Raw genomic sequence first — 19,701 nt, forward strand, 5'->3', positions numbered from 1 at the left:
ACCCAAACTCCAAGCCCAGCACTTGCTCAAAGTAATATGGCAGTGTCAAGACTAGAAATCAGGTCTTCCCATGACAGGGTCTCCCTCCCAGATCCAGATTTGTCACTACAAACAAGGAACCATTTTCTCCCTCTCAATTCTCAATTTTCAGAACAGATTTCCCAAGAGAAGGAGAAGTCTGCTAGGGCTGCCATCAGACAATGGAACTTCCATGTGGACATATACCCTCTGCACAAATCACTACTGATCACAAACTGTGACTTGACTTCGGGACTATAGGTGGCAACTATAACAAAGAATGCTTGGTAATGCTGTATGACTCCAAGTTCTCTGAAAATGCAAAGGCTAAAATGAAGCACAAACTGTGCGATGTCATATCTGAACACTAAGACTCTTCAGCCCCCAATTAGGAAAATATTCAACAAATTTGAAGATCTTCAAGATGGAGATATACTGAATGCAGTAAAAAAATTGCCATCCCCTAAACTCAGATAGTAAATAACACCTGAGTTTCTGGTACCTTAAACATGAAATTATTTTTTAACAGATCATTAAAATGTTTCTGGTCTGACATGTAAGTGAATTTTGGAGAGAGAAATATATTGTTAAGTCTGCAAACAGTTAAATAAAAGCTGGTAGAGGAATTGTTCTGATGGTTATTCAACATGTTATTCAGGGGATTTAGAAAACAGGCAGGATGGATGACATCAATATCTAACTTGGCAGCCCGTAAAAAGGGGGTATACAGGATGTAGAACAGATACTGTTGTTTGTCTAATGACATTTGGATGCCCTTTAAGACCTGTATACAGAAAAAGCAAAGCCACCTTACTGAATCACAACAGTAACTCTCAGATTTTTCTACCATAAAGAGAAACTGGTAATTCTAAATCCCTATTTTCAGACAGATTTGGCATAAGGGGAAAAGTCTTAGATTTGGATAAGAAATCTTTGGAATCAAGACACGTAGGTGGCACAGTTAAGCATCCAATTCTTGGGTTTTAGCTTAGGTCGTGATCTCAGGGTCATGACACTGAGCCACACATTGGGCTCCATGTTCAGTGTGGAGTCTGCTTAAACTTCTCTCCCTTCCCCTCATCTCACTCTCTCTAAAATAAATAAATCTTTAAAAAAAATTAAAATTAAAAAATTTTTAAAAGAAATCTTTGGACTCACATTCAAACACAATATTCAACAAATATTTACTACTATAAACCAGGCACTGTTGAAGATGCCGAGGATGAAAAAAGGTGCCAAAAATCCTGCCCTTATGAAGCTTATAGTCTAGAAGTAACACCACTTGTTACATTAGGCAAGATATTTAATTTCCTAAGCTTCATTTCTTCCTTTAGTAAGTCTTTAGTTATTGCTTACTCCATGCCAGGCAATGGGGATATAATGGCCAAGCAAAGATACATGTTCTTTGTCATCATGGGCTCAAAGTTTGATGGGATAAACAGACCAATACTCACAAATTTGTAATTAGACACTATGATAAGAGCTCTAAAGGAAAAGTACCCATAACCTGAAGGATAAGTAGAAGCTTAAAAGGGTGAGGGATGACAGTACAGTTGGAGGAACTGTAACAGGTCCCTGACACTGGAGGGAGCAAGGCTGCAAAGCCAAAAGGGAAAGGAGACAAATAAGGTTCAAGAAAGAGTTAAGCAGGTAAGTGGTGGGATCTATTAGGTTAAGATTTCCCTAGTACAGGGGCTCCTGGCTGGCTCAGTAGGTTAGAGCATGTGACTCTTGAGCTTAGGATCATGAGTTCAAGCCCCATGTTGGGTATAGAAGCTACTCCAAAAAAAAAAAAATTTTTTTCCTGGTACAGGTACTATGGATACGGAGATTTCTCAAAAAGTTAAAAATAGAATTACTATATGACCTAGCAACTCCACTTCTGGGTATACATCCAAAAGAAAAGAAATCATGCTGAAGAAATACCTGCACTCCTATGTTCCAGTCAAAACCTGGAAACAACCTAAGTATCTATCAACAGAGGAATGGATAAAGAAAACACAGTATATATATACAATATACACAGTAGAATACTATTCGGCCTCAAAAAAAAAAAAAAAGGAAATCCTGCATTTCCAACAACATGGATAGACCTCATGGGCATTATGCAAAGTGAAATAAATCAAGCAGAGAAAGACAAGTAGTTTATGAGCTCACTTGTATGTAAAATCTAAAAAAGAAAGAATAGATTGGTGGTTGCCAGGACTAAGGGGGAGTGGGGGGAGAGGGGGAAGGTGGTCAAAATGTATAAATATCAGCTACAAGATAAGTCCTGGGGATATAATGTAACATATGACAATATGTTAACAATATTGTATTATATATCTGAAAGTTGCTAAGACTAAATCTTAAAAGTTCCCATCACAAGAAAAAAAAAGTCTGTAAGTGTGGTGATAGATGTTAAATAAACTTATTGTGGTGATCATTTTGCTATACATACATATGTAACATTATGTTTTACACCTTAAGCTTACACAATCCTTTGTGTTAATTATATTTTAATATAACTGGAAAAAATTTTTAAAAATCAATAAAAAATTAATAAAGATTTTCTTGAGTACCCTATGGAGAACAGACTGAAGGGAGTCCAGAGAGCATGGAAGATACACTGAGATTCTTACAGCAAAGGGGTGCCTGCCTGGCTCAGTTGGTAAAGCCAACTCTTGATCCCAGAGTTTGAAGTTTGAGACCCACATTGGGTATAAAGATTATTTAAAACAAACAAACAAACAAACAAAAACCTCTTATAGCAGATCAGACAAGAAAACAGGTTTAGATCAGAATGGATTCCCAGACTTTTTTTTTTTTAAGATTTTATTTCTTGGGGCACCTGGGTGGCTCAGCGGTTGAGTGTCTGCCTTTGGCTCAGGTCATGACCCCAGGGTCCCAGGATCGAGTCCTGTATCAGGTCCCCATAGGGAGCCTCTGACTATCCCTGCCTCTCTCTCTGTGTCTCACGAAAAAAGAAATAAAATCTTAAAAAAAAAAAAATGTATTTCTTTATTTGAGAGAGAGAATGCAATCCAGAGCAGGAAGAGGAGTTGAGGGAGGAGCAAGTTCCCGGCTGAGCAGGGAGCCCTACCTGCCCTGGGGCTGGATCATGACCTGAGCCAAAATGAAGAGCAAGATGCTTAACCTTCCCTTAACTAACCGAGCTATCCAGGTGCCCCCCACCCCGTTTCTTCATTTTTAAGATGAAACTAACCCTAAAAATAGTCATAATATTGCAAAGCTGTTCTGAAAAGGTGGTAAAGCTACTGTCTCAACAACCCTGGTATAAGTTACAGGGATCTGGCTGCCTGGCCCTCCTCAGTTCTACCTTTCGATTCCCAAATTAGCTTCAGGGCCTTAGCCGGAGGCTGAGGAACTCAGCCTGGCACCACCACCAACCAAGCTGCCTGGAGTGAGGAATCAGCTATCACCAAAAGCGCTCATTAAATCACGAAGCTGCAATTATTCCAGCAAAAGTCAGCACATCTGAATATCCTCAGGACACCAATCATCATGCTTTAGGCCCTAGCAAGCGCTAAGCCATTAAAAAAAACTTTGGGAAAGCTACATCTATTAGACCTCCATTAGGCTATTTTGTACAATACACAGTAATTTACTAAAATATTTTAGTCACAGGATTATTTATATTCACAAGGATTCTGCAAATACATGAATTCAGAATAAACACTTCAGCAATAGACTATTCTGCTAATGGCAATTAAGCACTTATTTTTTCTCTCACTGACTTCCAATATAACATTATGGGCCTCTTAAATGAGGGTAATCCCTCAATAGATAACATTTCAACTATTTAACATATTATTTGGTAAAGAGAGGGCTCAGCAGCCGAGACATGTGAAACATTAAGAATTGAAACCCTTCAATGGTCACCCACTGCTGTCAAGTATAATCAAGTATAAAAACCAAAACCTGGGCAGCGGCGGGGGGGGGGGGGGGGGTGCGCTCAGCAGTTTAGCGCCACCTGCAGTCCAGGGCGTGATCCTGGAGACCCGGAATCGAGTCCCACATCGGGCTCCCTGCATGGAGCCTGCTTCTCCCTCTGCCTGTGTCTCTGCCTCTCTCTGTCTCTCATGAATAAATAAATAATATCTTTGGGAAAAAAAAATAACCTTCCCAGGATTGCTAGATGCTGCCTACTTAAGACTCACCTCATCCTCTGCATGCTTATGCTTATGTGATTATTTCCTTCCAGGTATGGCATTCCTACATCTGTTCACTCTAGAAAGAAGGATCTCAGTCTACCTGGTAGCAGTAGTGGTCTACCTATTTGGCATGTAATCGGCTACCAATGAGGGTACCATAATGGGTAACAAGTATAAAACACGATCGTGTATATTACAGTTGGAAGAATGAAAGGATGGTGAATTATCCAAATATTTCTCAATAATAAATGATAAACCAACAAATAAGAGCTATACATGAGAAAGAACCTGTATCTCGGGGATCTTCAAAGATACAGGAGTTCTGAAAAAAAAAAAAAAAAGATACAGGAGTTCTGGCATCAACATGTTTTACAAGCTTAGACAAGTCATTCCATTCTGGGCTTTAATTTCTTCATCTGTAATATGAAGAGTTTAAACAAGAAAATCTTTTATTCTATACCTTACTTATAATTGGCATTATATGGACTAACAACTAATACACTTGTGGAAATCTGAAATAGGTCACGGCTAGTATGAATGACTTAAGGAAACTGGAAAGTATTCTCAGAAAAACATTCAATTTGACACCCTAAGTGCAAAAAAGAAAAAAAAAAAAACTAATACTACTGTAGCTATTTTTATTATATAACTTAAAGGGCAGCCCGGGGGGCTCAGCGGTTTAGCGCCACCTTCGGCCTAGGGCATGGTCCTGGAGACCCGGGATCCAGTCCCACGTTGGGCTCCCTGCAGGGATCCTGCTTCTCCTTCGGCCTGTGTCTCTGCCTCTCTCTCTCTCTGTGTGTCTCTCATGAATAAATAAATAAAATCTTTTTCAAAAAATACATAACTTATATAAACAAAAATTTTTTTAAGATTTATTTCTTTGACAGAGAGAGAACGAGCACAAGCAGGGGGAGCAGCAGGCAGAGGGAGAGAAAGAAGCAGAGTCCCCACTGAGCAGGAAGCCCCCCACCCCACCACACACACACACACACACACACACACCACGTGGGACTTGATCCCACGATCTGGGATCATAACCTAGCCGAAAGCAGACACTTAACTGAACCACCCATGTGCCCCACACAAACAAAAAATATTTGAATCATTATTTTCTGAGCAATGTAGGTACACACAAAACCTGAATTTTGTCAGATCTGCCCATTCTATCAAAACTGCCATTTTTGGGGCACCTGGGTGGCTCAGTCAGTTAAGCATCTGCCTTTAGCTCAGGTCCTGACCCCAAGGTCCTGGGATCAAGCCCCACATGGGGGCTCCCTGCTCAGCGGGGAGTCTGCTTCTCCCTCCTTGTGTCCCATCATGTGCATGCTCTCTCTCTCTCTCTCTCAAATAAATAACCTTTAAAAAAAATCTGCCATTTCTATTATATTCCTCAAACTCCATGAACTCTACTCATTCCCCTCACCTCATTCTAAAAACCATTCTGATTAATCCTACCCACTGTGAACACAGTTCTCCTTAACATTTTGTGTATAATTTGTTCGATGTTATCTTCTACTCAGGGCTGACCCAGAATGTCAGAAATAGAGAACATCCACTCCAGCCCTCTAATTTTACAGATTAGCAAACCAGGAATTAGAAAGGCTCAGTGACTGGCCCATCGTTACCCAGCTAGTTAGTAGCACAGCCAAGACTTGTCCACATACTGCTTTGTAATTATTCTGTGGTTGTTGGTGTTTTTATTCCACATTCCCCTTCCTTTACAGGCTAACACCCTGCTTTCCTCTTCCGACCCCACAAAATATCTCAGCTACCACCTACTGAGCACCCAAGGCGTTTTTCAAATTTCTTATTTCATCATCTCAACAACCCAAGAAGACAGATATCCTGGACTCTGTAGAGAGAAAAGTGAGGCTTCAAGACACTCAACAACCCCAATAAGTTCTGGCACCAGGTTTTGAACCTAGGTCTGTCTGATTTTCTTACCACTACAAACAGGAGCTCCTCCTCCACAGATGCCAATCAGGCCTGGCACAGATGGTCACCTTCTAGGTAGTGGGCAGGTCTGATTCAATCAGACCCGAGATAAGTTGTTGTGTTTTGAAATCAGGGAGGCAAGGATCAATTAGCATTGTGTTGTCGTTTTTAAAGATTGTATTTATTTATTCATGAGAGACACACAAAGAGGCAAAGACACAGGCAGAGGGAGAAGCAGGCTCCATGCAGGGAGACCAATGTGGGACTCGATCCCGGGTCTCCAGGATTACACCCTGGGCCGAAGGCAGGCACTCAACTGCTGAGCCACCCAGGCATCCCTCAATTAGAAGGTTTATTTTTCTTCATTCATTCACTCAATTAACATTTATTGGCACCTACCACGTGCCAGGTCCTTGTTCAGGAAGCTGGGGACACAGCAGTAAACTAAGCATGACACTGTTTTCATGGAGTTTACCTTCTTGTGGGGGAGACAGACAACAAATTCATAATGTGTCAAGTGACGGAAGTCCTATGAAAGAAAAATAAAGCAACTTAAGGAGAAAGAGTGCTGAGAGGAAGGATGTTATTTTAGATAGGGTGGTCATGGAAGTGTGATATTGTGATTTATAACAAGAAATATATATTTGGTCTTCGTCCCTATTTCTGGGCCAAAGTTCCTAAAATCCTCAGAATTCCCTAAGTGATGACAGGAATAAAAGATGTCTTTTGTTGTGTTATCAAGGTAACCTCTGGACCCAACCTCAGGATCAGGCTGCTTACCAGAAGGACCAACCAGGTCATTAGAGGGTTGGACCTTTCAGGTCCTTTTCAGAGAGGAGCTAGAGGTTGACTCAATTGCCAATGGCCAAAGATTTAATCAATCCTGCCTATGTAACAGAGACTCTGTAAAAAAAAAAAAAAAAAAAGGATGGGGTTTGGAGAGGTAGCTGCCATGCCATGTTGGTAAATATGTAGAGACTGGGAGAGTGGCTTGCCCAGTGGCATGGAAGTTCCATGCCCTTTTTCCACACTTTGCCTCTTACATCTTGCATCTCTTACAGTTGGCTGTTCCTGAGTCATATTCTTTTATAAGAAACCAGCAATCTAGTAAGTAAAATGTTTTTTCTGAGTTCTGTGAGCTTTTCTAGCAATTAATCAAACCCAAAGAGAGGGTTGTGGGAACCTCCATTCTGCAACCTGGGCTTGTGACCCATCAAGTAGAGGGCAGTCTCATGGGACTAAACTAGTGTCAGAATTGGTGGTGTGAGGGAAGGACCCTCCCTCACACACACACACACACACACACACACACACACAAAGTGGAACTGGTTACCAGAAAGCTTTTAGAGGGCCTCTCAGATGAAGTGGCATTTGAGCACAAGAGTGAGCGAAAGACCAACCTGTGAAGGAAAAGCATCCCAAACAGTGGAGACAGCAAGTGTAAAGGCCCTGCAGAAAGTACATGCTTGGTGTGTTCTCAGAGCAGACTACACACGGCAACAGGACAGCGGAAAGCATGGGGACCTCCGACCCCCTACCCTGCTCCCCTGCCTACCGAGGTTCAAATCCCTGCTCTGCCTCTTCCTAGCAGCGTAGCTGTGCGCAGCTTACTAAATACCTCCAAGTCTCTGCTATAAAGTAGAAATAATGATTCTATTTCCCTGATGGGATTGTTATTAGAAATAAGTTAATTAATAACACGTAAAGCACTTATTACCTAGTATGTTCTCAGGTTTCAGGAAATGGTGGCTATGATTTTTAACTAGGTCATTGATAACATCTCCGTTCAAGACCATTTGTTTTCAATTTGATAGTGTGGAATCCAAGGGTTAAATCTGCTGTTAGCTTTGTACATGGCCAATAACTTCCTCCTAAGCCTTCGACTTCCTTCGGTAGGCTTCCTGTCCTGATGAGGAGGACTCATAGGAACCACACTGATGTTATCACAAAGAAGAGCAGGAGTTGACCGTTACACTAATGCAAATTATGCTCTTTATTCAACATCATCCCTATCCCCAAGAATCAGATGCTTCTTCAGAACTATAATTTATTGTCCCTTGGATTTAAGTCACTGGCTTCATAAAACAGATCTCACCAGGCCCGACTCCTCACTAGCATCACTGATAGAAGCACGTGCTAATTTCAACTACATTCTTGTCTTGAGAAGGGTTAAAGCTTCTCTTCAAAATTAAGACAAATTTAATTTTAAAAAACCCTTTCTCCATTGTCCTTTTGGCCTAAACTGAATGTTTCTTTTCAAAGAAATTCGAACATCAAAGCAAAATTCAAGTCATCTGGCCTGGCAGTCTCCAGACTATTCCTTAGAGCACAGCCCTGAAGCAACTCAGGAAGGTACGGTGAGTGGCCCAGTGGATGGGCCCAGGGCCAAGGGAAGATGTCAGGGCCGCGGGGAAATTCTGCTCCTCTGCCCTATACCCTCTCTCCCTGCTCTTCTCTTTAATGCTATGTTTACTTTTCATTTGTGCAGCCCAATGGGTTAAAGGGCAAATCACAGGCAGAGAGAAACCACCACAAGCCCAAGCCTGTGAGAGGTAAACTGGGAGTCTTCCCAAACCACTTGTAAGGCTGGAGACCATGGTTGCCGTTTTCAATCAATTAAAAAGAGGTCACTGTTCTAGTATGACAGGTCTCAAATGAGGCTTTTTAAACATCAGATTCTCCTCCTTCCAGACAGATCTGATTGTTTTCCCTTTGTAATACCATAAGCCTACATTTAACTGGAGCTATAAGAAATCCACAAAACAGGGACGCCTGGGTGGCTCAGCGGTTGTGTCTGCCTTCAGCTCAGGGTGTGATCCCGGTCGCAAGATTGAGTCCCACATCAGGCTCCCTGCAAGGAGCCTGCTTCTCCTGTATGAGCCTGTGTCTCTACCTCTCTCTGTATGTCTCTAATGAATAAATAGATAAAATTAAATTTAAAAAAAAAAGAAATCCACAAAATCTTCTCATTCATTTATTCATCTAACAAATATTTATCAAGTGCCTGCTCCATGCCACCAATGCTCCAGATACAGGGATTCAATAGGGAACAAAACAAAAATCCCTGCCCTGGTGAACTTACCTTCTAGTCAAAGGAGACAAACTGTAAACAAAATATATAATTGTATATGAGATATAGATACATGCTAAGAAAACAAAGCAGAGAAGAGGGAAAGGAAATACTTGGGGTCTTTGGTTTGGTTTGTTTCGTTTGGGGTAAGGACCTACAGGAAGTGAGCTTTGTAGATATCTAAGAGAAAAACATTCCAAGCAACAAAAACATATGCAAAGGCCCTGAGACAGCATGTCTGGCATGCTCTGGGAACAGCAAGTAGGCCAGGCAGCTGGAGCACGGTGAGTGAATCAGAGAGCACAGGAGTGAGATCGAAGAGATAATTGCCAAGGGAGTCACAGTTAGTTGTGTGTGGCTTTACAGATCATTGTAAGGATTCTGGCTTTTACTCTGAGAAAGATAGGAACATTAGTGTTTTAAGCAGAGGAATGACAGGTCCTAATTTAGTTGTTTTCAAAGCCATTCTGGCTTTTGGGTAGAGTATATTGCAGAGAAATAAAGAAGGAACTACTCTCCAGCTATATGATCGTGGGCAGGCCACCTAACCTCCCCATACCTGGCTGTTCTCATCTTTAGGGGGACTTAAAGAAGATTATTTCTAACTCCCACTATAACCCTAAGCTCTATGATTCTGAGTTTATTTCCTTTGCATTTTCTATATAGTTACAGTTTCTATCTATTGTAAACTTCACCTCTCCCCAGATCTTTAACTGAAGTAGAATAGAGTTGAAGAATTCATTTTGACAATACAGATTATAAGCCAAGCTCCTGACACACTTTCAGGATACAAAGATGATGAGACTCCATCCTGCTCCAGCAAAGTCTACAATCTGGCAGAGAGAGAGAAAAAAAAAAAAAAAAAAGAGTTCTCAGGAGGTAGCAGGAGAAGTCCAGTAAGCCAAAGGGAAGAAGCAACCAACCCACTACCGGGAAGACCTATGTATAGCCTCATCACAGACCTGACAAGAGAGATAGATACCCTGGATGAGTAAGCAAGAGATCACCAGAGAAGGGAAAGGAGAGACAAGTACAAAAGCAATGGAGCCTGAGAGCATGTGGTATGTTCTAGAAACCATAAGGACTCTGGTATGAGCATAGTGAGGTTCAGGGAGAAGTAGAAAGAGAAATGGCTAGAAAAAGTAGTCTGAAGCTACTTTATTAACAACTGGACATCTCTTGCCAAGGACAATGGAACAGCAGTGACTTTTAAAATGTAAGAAATGAAAATAGATCTGTGTTTTAGAAGGTACCAACCAAAATGAATGAATAATTGGAGATGGGAGATGCTGAGGCCAGGAAAAGCCAACTGGAGAAGCCATGCAGTAGGGCAAGTGAGATGCTGATTTGGAAATGAGGAAAAGAAGGTCAGCTGAGATGGGCTAAAGGTAAGCTCCGTGGGACTGGTGTTAGCTCAGGGAAGAAGCAGAAGTAGTTTAGTGTGTCTGAGGCTCCTGGCTTGGTAACTGGTGCAATTTACTGACAGAGGAAATGAAGGATGGAGACTGGGGACCACAGAGAAAGAGTAGGTTGGGTTTGGGACTTGGTTTTAACAGAAAGACCTACAGAGCAAACAGGTAGCTGCTGGGAATCTGGGTATGAAATATAAAACTGGAAGTTACTGGCAGAGACGTGGCCACCGAGGCATGGAAACATAAGCGACTAAATGTAAACTGAGAAGAGAAGGGAAAGGGAAAATATAGAACCTTGGAGAATGCCAACACCTAAGGATCAGGCACTGGAAAAGAAACCCGAAGAGAGATGGGGAAGGTAAGGGGAAAATCAGAAGCAGTAACTCCAGGGAAACCAAGATGATAAAACTCAGGGAAAAGACAAGAGTTAAGCAGCAAAGGGCAAAGGCCCCGGAGAGAGAGGGCAGCAGCGATGCTGACAGGAAGCAAGCATGAATTTTGCACCTTGCACCTTTTCTAGCACCTTGGACGTCTTGGTATGGCGGGTGTGGGAGCCTGCCTGCAGCTGGCTGAGGAGTTTCACGGAGGTGAGAAGAAATGAGCCAATAGCCAAACACCACTGGCCCCCAACAGACAACATCATTACCAGAGGTTCTGTACCATTAGGAAAGTTTTATTCAATACTCTGTGGAGGTGTAAGGTGTGAGAAACAGGAACTAAGATCTGCTGGGGGTGATCTTCTGGCAGCAGAAAGGAGATTTCTTAGTTAACACCTGGGTCTCACAGGACCACTAATCCTGAAACTAGCCACAGGCATTCAGAAAGGCTAGGTGCTTCTGACAAGTGCTGAGGACACCATATGCACCCACACACCATTCAGCTTCCAGTTAGGCTTCTCACACCAGCATCCCTAGTCTCTCTTCACCAACAGAGCAGCAGCAGGGACCGCATGCCCAATCAAGTAGAGTCAAAGTATAACCAAAAAACCACAGCACTGACTACCTGGTATGATGTTGGGAGTCCATAACCTGACACCACTCAGACTGGAAAAGGCTCTACCAAAAACACCAAGCCAGTGTCAGCAGAAACTGCCTGACAACTCTTCTATTTGTTCTCTGAGAAACAAAAAGAAGCTGAAGAAGGAATTTTTTAATCCCAAATTTATTCTTAATTTCCAATATAGAAATTGTGAGAAAGGTAAAAATTGAGAAAAATTTGAAAGCCAAAAATTTGAAAGACTAACAGATTTTTTTTAAATGTGCAACTAGAGTACTTTCTCCTTTACCCTCCACAAAAAAGCAACCCAACCCCCAAATGATCATTTTTCTTGGCTTAATTTCCCTATTTTTGTGATATATAATTGGAAACAGACTGCTTTTTCCTGGCTTCAGAGAACAGGATCTTCGGGGTTACAGGAATTGCCAACTACAGAACCTCAGCCTTAGCAAAGTTTCTTTTGCAAATCTTTTACCTATATACCTACTTGAAATATATCTTAATTCCAAAGAAAACAGTTAAATGCCTCATTATTACACAAGAGTGAATTTTGTCCTAATGAATTAGATGCTACCTTCTTTTTTCTCCGTGGTTAAGCAAAACAGAATCCTGCTTTGTGTTCAGTTATCTCCCATTCGAACATTACCAAAAGCCCTACACCCAGCAAGGTATCTAAATGGGATACTTTCTAGAACTTTTTTGAAGAATTTAGTAGGACTGGTTCTACAGGAAACTTTATTCGCCCACACACTGAATGAAATTAAAATCTTGAATATGGTAGAAAGCAACCACTGTAATAATAAAACGAAGATGCCACAAACTGAAAAAGGCATAAACACACACACACACACACACACACACACACACACTCACACACAAAATGTATCAAGTAGGTCATCCTTCCCCTGGCTCCAAAAACATGATGCATCCAATGGTTGTGCAATGATTGTAATGGATGAATAAGATGGAAACAAAAGAAAAAGGTGTGTCTTCACAAAGTCCGTTGTTACCCTAAATAATTTTTTCATGATTCAGATGGTATATTATGCATACACGACAAGTAACAATCTCTATAAAGACAGAAGAATAATAATACTAAGGGATGTCTGTCTGCTCAGAAAGGCTTTGACAAAAAGAGATAGACCAGCAATAGTAAACATGCCCATTTAGAAGATCAGAAACTTCTCCCACACAGATAGGGAAGACCTTACAATGTAATTAATGCAAAACGTATATAATGAGTCACTGGTGCTTTCCCTCAAAGTTGAAGTTAATTTGCCAGCCAACTGCACAAAGTCTAATATGACAAAATGAGACGTTTATTTTTTTATGGACACTCAGAAGAGAGTTTTGTGTTTGGGTATGTTTTATTTTAAAGGAAAAATAGAAGAGAGATAACTCAACACAGGCAGTGTCGCACAACAGTACTTAGGGTATAACATGAACACAGAGCTTTGAGATTGGAATCTAAGTATTTCACTTAAAATGACCTCCCAATTATGAAAAATAAAGCACATTCTGCTCCAGCAATCATCAGTTAATTATGAAATGAAGTTTGCAAATAGGCAGCAGTGTATTTTTGCATCCAAAGACCAATGGCATACTGTCAAAACACATAAATCACTAAAAATGCTAACAGAACCATACTCCCCAAAGGGAGTCTTTTCACACACTAAATTGAAATTAAGTAATTCATCAAGATTCCATTAATAAAATAGTAAATAAGAATTAAAAAAAGAAATCCAAAGTTACACTGGACCGTCCACCTGATCAATTTGGTGTTCTTACCCATCAATAGCGATTAGCCATCATACCTGTAAAACTGCAGACCTTCTCCCAGGGCAACCCAATTAACAGGAAAGCCCAAGGACTAGCAGTATCTGTAAAGACTGTTTTCTAAAGATCATTTTTTCAAGGACTAATCAACTTAAATTTGTTTTTACATATGTTCCACCTGCAATTTCACACAAAATCCACACCTTCAGCATGTACAGGGAAATGAATTATATACTTATAAGGACAAACAAGCAGGTGCTTCTTCCTCTGCAAACAGCACCCAACTCGGATGCGCCCCCCCCCCTCCCAGAATTCAGTGTCCAAGAGATGGGGAGAGTATATGCTTCTGAATTACCATCCTTTTTCATAAAGTAAGGACAGAGATAACATTTTAGATTTAATTCTAAAATATTACTATGGCAACAACTTAACATTAAATCCTAGAAATTGGGACACCTGTGTGGCTCAATCATTTAAGCGTCTGCCTTCAGCTCAGGTCAAGATCCCAGGGTCTTGGGATCCAGCCCCACATTAGGCTCCATGCTCAGCAGGGAGCCTACTTCTCCCTCTGCCTGCTGCTCCCCCTGCTTGTGGGCTCTCTCTCTCTCTCTCTCTCTCTCTCTCTCTGACAAATAAATAAAATCTTAAAAAATATAAAATAAAAAAATAAATCCTAAAAATGAACTTTGCCACACTCTACTCTAATTCAGAGTCCTCTTGCCAGACTTGAAAAAGCTTTCGGCACAAATGTAGGTGTTAATCTTCTTTTTCCTCTATCACCTTAAGCAGGACATATCAAGATGGCTAAGACTCTTATTTCAGACCTTCAGTAATAATCCCAATTTAAAAAGGTACCATGCATTGTAAGTATGCCCTGAGTTATCTTCTTATTAAGTTTTTTTACTAATAGACCCAATTATTTTTTTTATCCTTTTATTGAGTCTTGATGGCTGGCCTAGAAAACTAAAGAATAAAAAACGCATGACGTTCAAATCAGAACGGCCTCATGCAGAATGTTTACAAATGTTGTTTCAAACACTAAACATTGCACACTTCTTGGTTGAGAGATAAAAATCATTACTCTCTCTGAAAGAAGGAAAAAAATGCTCAGAAATCTGTACTAAATCTTAAGCAAGGACTTTGCAAACAGAGAAAATAAAGCTCAATGTCACTTACCAAACAAATGTTCTATTTCAAAAGATATAAAACAAGAAATCTAGAAAGGGACAGATCCCAGGAAATGGACCTAGATCATTTTTTATAAAGTCCTTCCAAGCTGTGTGGATTTATTTCAGCTTGACTGGAAACCAAACAAATTAGCAATAGCTTGTGTTTTATGAAATGCTACAAAGAGACAATGTTATCATTCCAAGTGTTAACTCTAAAGATGTGGAACCAGAGAAATTACTGCCATGGATCTTAGTGCAGTAATTTTCTTTCAAAGCCACACAAGCTCTCACAGAAATTGTTAAAGGCTGTAATTTGTGGAAGGCTAGCTTTTCATATAACCTATATTTGCTCTTCTACATTCCAAACTGTCTATATTCCTAGAGGTGATACAAGATTACTTATAAGTTAAAGATCCTTAAACACATTTACTTACTTGAGTTACGCAAATTTCAAAAGGCAGTTAATACTTTTTTTAAGTTTCAAGATTTCAAAAGTTAAAAACAAGGAAAAATGCTCCAAGGTACAAAATAAAAGTGATAAAATCATGTCTCAAATAGCTGTGAAGAGCAAAAAAAGATAAAAGAAAACTGTCCTCATTAACTAATGAACCTGACAATTATAATTAGTTTTTGTCCAATAGCAACAACAACAAAAAAATATTTGGGGACGCCTGGGTGGTTCAGCAGTTGAGCACCAGCCTTCCGCCCAGAGCGTGATCCTGGAGTCCCAGGATCGAGTCCCACATTGGGATCCCTGCATGGAGCCTGCTTTTCCCTCTGCCTGTGTCTCTGCCTCTCTCTCTCTCTCTCTCTCTCTCTCTGTCTCTCATGAATAAATAAAAATCTTAAACACACACACACACATTTTCAAGATGGATTATCAAGAATAGGGGCAATTCAAAAAGATGACAGCATATAAACCCAGAAAAAAAATGTTACAGCAATATTAGTACTTACCAGTCATCCTCTAAATTCTGTTGTTAAACTAAAACGTAAAGTCAGATCTTCCCAGATTTATCATCCCAGGAAATTGATGATCCCTTAGGCACTAAAGAAGTCAATAGTGATCACCTTCTTAATACCAAGCTCAAAAGGATATCTGAGGTCCCCCATCCCTTAGGCTCAGATTCTGCCTTTTAGAAAGTCACCTGACTTTTACAAGAAGCGACTAAGTTTGCATTCAAAAGGCAAAGATTAATAATTCCTTTGAGGCTTAAAAGGAATAGGACAATACCTTCTTTTAAGCAAATCAATTTTGTCAATCTATAAAGACTTTCCAAGACAAAGCCGTAGGAAGCCTTAAGGCATCTTGGCCCCCTGCTATCAGAGGTTTGAAAGAGGACAGCTCATTTGCTGAACTCCAAGACCAGGAATCAGAATCCTATTAGGAGTAGGGGGCTGAAAAGTGTTTGCCCACTGAGTATAAACTACATTAGAGCATGGAAGACTAAATTAAAATGTTTGCCCACTGAGTATAAACTACATTAGAGTATGGAAGACTAAATTAAAACCTAAGTAAAATGCTCCCCTGAAGTAGCTTTTGCAATGCTGAGATTGAGAAAGAAGGGACTAAATTTGAAAGTTATTTTTAAAAAGGATCCATATGACCCTAGGTTGTTAAATGAAATAAAGTCAAAACTACCTGATACACAAGAAACAAGGAAACTAGCCTATAAAAACTGCAAGCAAAGACTGTGAAAACCTTTTTTAAAACTCAGTATCACTGTTTTTCCAAGCATGTTAATTCTTAATGTTTATATTATATTGACAAGAATGAGTGTCTATAGACACATCACACTTCTAAACAAATATGATACTTCTGAACTATTACTGTTTACTAAAATATAAGCCTCTAAAGAATGCCTAGAATTGCTCTTACTCGGGATAACAATCTCTCATTGTCTTGCATTTGGAAGATGTTAATGAAGAATGATAATGATAGGATTGTAAGTGTACCAACCTCCCTGTGAACAAATTCACTACATCCAATTTTGTCTACCAAAGACAAATGAGGATCATTACAAAAGGATGAACAATGGATCTCTTTGGATTCCCAGTTCTCTTGGATAACTTGAAATATTATTCAAGTGTACAAAATTATCTTACATTCACTTCTTAAGAGAAACAAATGGAAAAAACTACATGCATGTGTATTTAATACCTGTCCAGTTACCAGAAAGTTCTTGACATATATCCAATATACAGGCCTGATCCTCAAAGTCATTCTTATAGTAATCAGTTGAAACTAAACCTAGTTTTCCACCATAAACTCAGAAAGCAACTTGGTGATTTTGCTAGATAAAGCCGTAATATTTTCCATTTCTGAAATGTATGCTTAACACCCTAAAAACTGGTTTAAAAGTGCCTGATAGACATCAATAGTGTGTTAGACTCCCCCTATTGGCTAATATTCAAAATAACAATAAATTCCCCAGGGGTTGCCTTTGAAGTGCTGGGGTTCAAAAGTAAGTTGGTGATTTTTATATTTAAAAACATGAGCTAGATCAACAGTTGTTAAGCAAAGCTGCCATGTAATGGTCAGATTCCATCAAAACAGGAAAAATTAAAGTTGACAAATGACAAAGACAAACTGAAGGGCTGAAAATATGCTGAAGCCTTGAAACACTAAACAATGCAGAATTAAAGCCAAAACCAGAGAACACCAAGAAACAGAGCAACATCCTTTAACTGACACAATGGCATGAAATCAATTTCATTTTAATAGCCCTTAAGGGGGTAAGAATTATTTCCCTGCCTCCTGTGCCAACCCCAAGCTGTTTCCTAAGGAAGCCAAGTAACTCTGACAATGTGAAGAGAATAAAAGAAATTAAGAATAAAGATTCATGGTAATACCCATCAGGGTTCTGTTTATAATTACTTGGATCTAGCTTCAGAGCTGTAATGCGGCACCCCAGTAAGGACATTACCTAAATTCATTACAGATACCTGATTCCTGTTTCAAGGGATATATGTCCAGCCAAAATGGGAAGTTGAACTGGAGAAGACACCTGGGCTCACTGCACAGAAAACTGACTGCACTTGATGCTCCTCAGTGACTAAACTAGCTCTGGAATCAGAACAGAAAGTTATGTGTTAGCTTGAGCAAGTAACTAACCTCTACCGCCTCATCTGTGAAATGGGGCTGATAGTGTTTTAACCACAGAGTCCGTGTGAGGTTTAAGTGGTCCGAAAGGCATAGGAAACAGTGACACACACACAGTTTGGGCTCAGTAAACGTTAGCTATTCCTATTCGAGAGAAATAGCAAATCTCACAGTGAAATGACTGTTAGCAGCCTTAAAGTACCATTTCAGGATAATTAAAAGGTCCTGACCTGTGCTTTGTTACTTCTAGGGACTTCTTTCCACCCAAACGGCTCCCTTAACTTTTCTTCTAAGGGAGATGTTCAGGAGACGCCTGGTTCCCCGTCATCTCCGGCTGTCACTCCTACCATCCTTTACCCTCTTTGCTCTTTCCGCATCACCTGTGCGCTCGGGACCAACAGCTCTAACACCCGTGCGACACCCTCCTAGTACTTGAACATACGTTAAGTCATTCCATTCTCACAGTGACTTTATGAGACCCATTATTACTCGCTTTTCACAGCTGAGGGACTCGAACGATCTTCTTCTCTCAACTCTTCTCTCAACTGAACCCATTAAGTTGCCACTATGCCAAGGTCATTCACGCTTGACAACGCCGGCTCCCTACACTACGTGATTCTGGAAAAGTGGGCAAATGCCCTAATAAGAAGTCTGCAAGCAGATTCTGCTAGCAACAGCCCAAGACTTCCAGTTTGTTCTCACCAAATGGACATGCTAAGAAGCGTTCCAAACGAACCGGGTAGCGGGTAAGCGGCCACAGGCGGAGCTGCGGGCTGCAGCGCTCCGCGCCTCCCCACGACACCCCCGGGCGCGGGCTGCGGGCAGCGCGGCTCCCGGGGCGCGCGGGTCCAGGGCGCAGCCTCTGCAAGCGCCGAGGAGCGCAAGCCCTCAGCAAGCCTGCGCCCGCCGCCGTCCCGCGCCCGCATGCAAGTGGCCCGCGCGCCCCGGGGGGTCGGGAGGAACCGCCGAGGGAGAGGAGGAGTGGAGTGGGGCCGTCGCCCCGGACAGCGCATCGCCACGGGCGCCGCGCACCGACCCAGGCGGCCGCTCCTCGGAGCGGAGACACGCGTGGACCAACGCCGCCCCCAAGCGCGGGGTCCGGCGGCCGCAGCGCCCCGGGCCGCGAGCAGGCGCGAGCCCCGCGCAGCGCGCACGGCGGTGCAGCCCGCGGAGCCCGCGGAGCCCACGGAGCCCACGGAGCCCGCGGGCCAGAGGCGCGGAGGCGGCGCCGCGGGGCCGGGCCCGCACGTACCTCGGAGGCGGCGCGTCGGGCGCGGATCCCCCCGCCGCAAGTCGGAGGCCGGCGGAGCCCCGCGGAGCCCGGTGTCCCCGCCCAGCGTGCGGCGGCGGCGGCGGCGGCGAGCTCCGGCAGCTGCAGCGCCGCGGCACAGCTACGCCATCCGGACCCGCCGGGCCCTTCGCCTCCTGCAGGGGGGCAGCTCCGGGGCCGCCCGCGGACACTGCCGGGCGCGGGGCCGCAGACCTCCGAGCCTCACTCGCCGCGGAGAGGAAAGCGCCGCCCGGCGTCCCCGAGAGCCTCGAGTACCCCCATCGGGCCGGCCCGGGCGCTGGCGCTCGCTCGCACACACGCGGGCGGGGACGGGCAGGCCGCCACAGCAATCAGCGCGCGGGGGGAAGGGCGCCCTCCGCCGCCGCCCCGCCGAGGGCGCCGCGCGGCCGGGGACCGCCTCCGCCCGCCGCCCGCCTCCCGCCTCCTCCCTCCTCCCCCTCTTCCTCCCCGGCTGATGGATGAGTCCCGAGCGCCGCCGGAGCCGGCCCTTCCCTCCGGGCTGGGAGGGAGGGGGAGGAGGAGAGGAGCAGCGCGCCCAAGGGGGGGGGGCACCGGGCGCGGGGGGCGCGGGGGGTGCAGGGGGCGCCAGCCGCGGGGATGCGCTCCCTCAAACTCCGTCCTTCAAACTTTCCGGGTCCCTAGAGGCGTGGGGGGTTTATTGGGTCACCTCAGTCTTGATAATAAAAAGTCTAAATCCTCCAGTCAGCTGATCCCACCCTGTGGCCCCCTCCTGAGCAAAGCCTACGCAGCACCCACCCCGTACACAGTCATTCT

The 19,701-nt window shown here is 42.9% G+C and overlaps 1 protein-coding gene across 5 annotated transcripts in view; it reads right to left on the bottom strand.

The window, feature by feature from the left end:
* TGFBR3 (transforming growth factor beta receptor 3) overlaps positions 1 to 19,190 on the bottom strand; it is a 194,068-nt gene extending 174,878 nt beyond the window's left edge. For 3 of the 5 annotated variants that reach the window (XM_072834466.1, XM_072834464.1, XM_072834462.1), the window contains exon 1: positions 18,889 to 19,190. The gene's annotated coding sequence lies outside the window, so the exon portion shown is untranslated. Of the gene's footprint in view, positions 1 to 15,490; positions 15,510 to 18,888 lie in introns of those variants that run through there. The other 2 variants (XM_072834465.1, XM_072834463.1) reach the window with 2 other exon arrangements.
* Positions 19,191 to 19,701: the final 511 nt, after the last annotated feature.

Source organism: Canis lupus, chromosome 8, assembly GCF_048164855.1.
Source record: "Canis lupus baileyi chromosome 8, mCanLup2.hap1, whole genome shotgun sequence".
NCBI classification, from domain to species: Eukaryota; Metazoa; Chordata; class Mammalia; order Carnivora; family Canidae; genus Canis; species Canis lupus.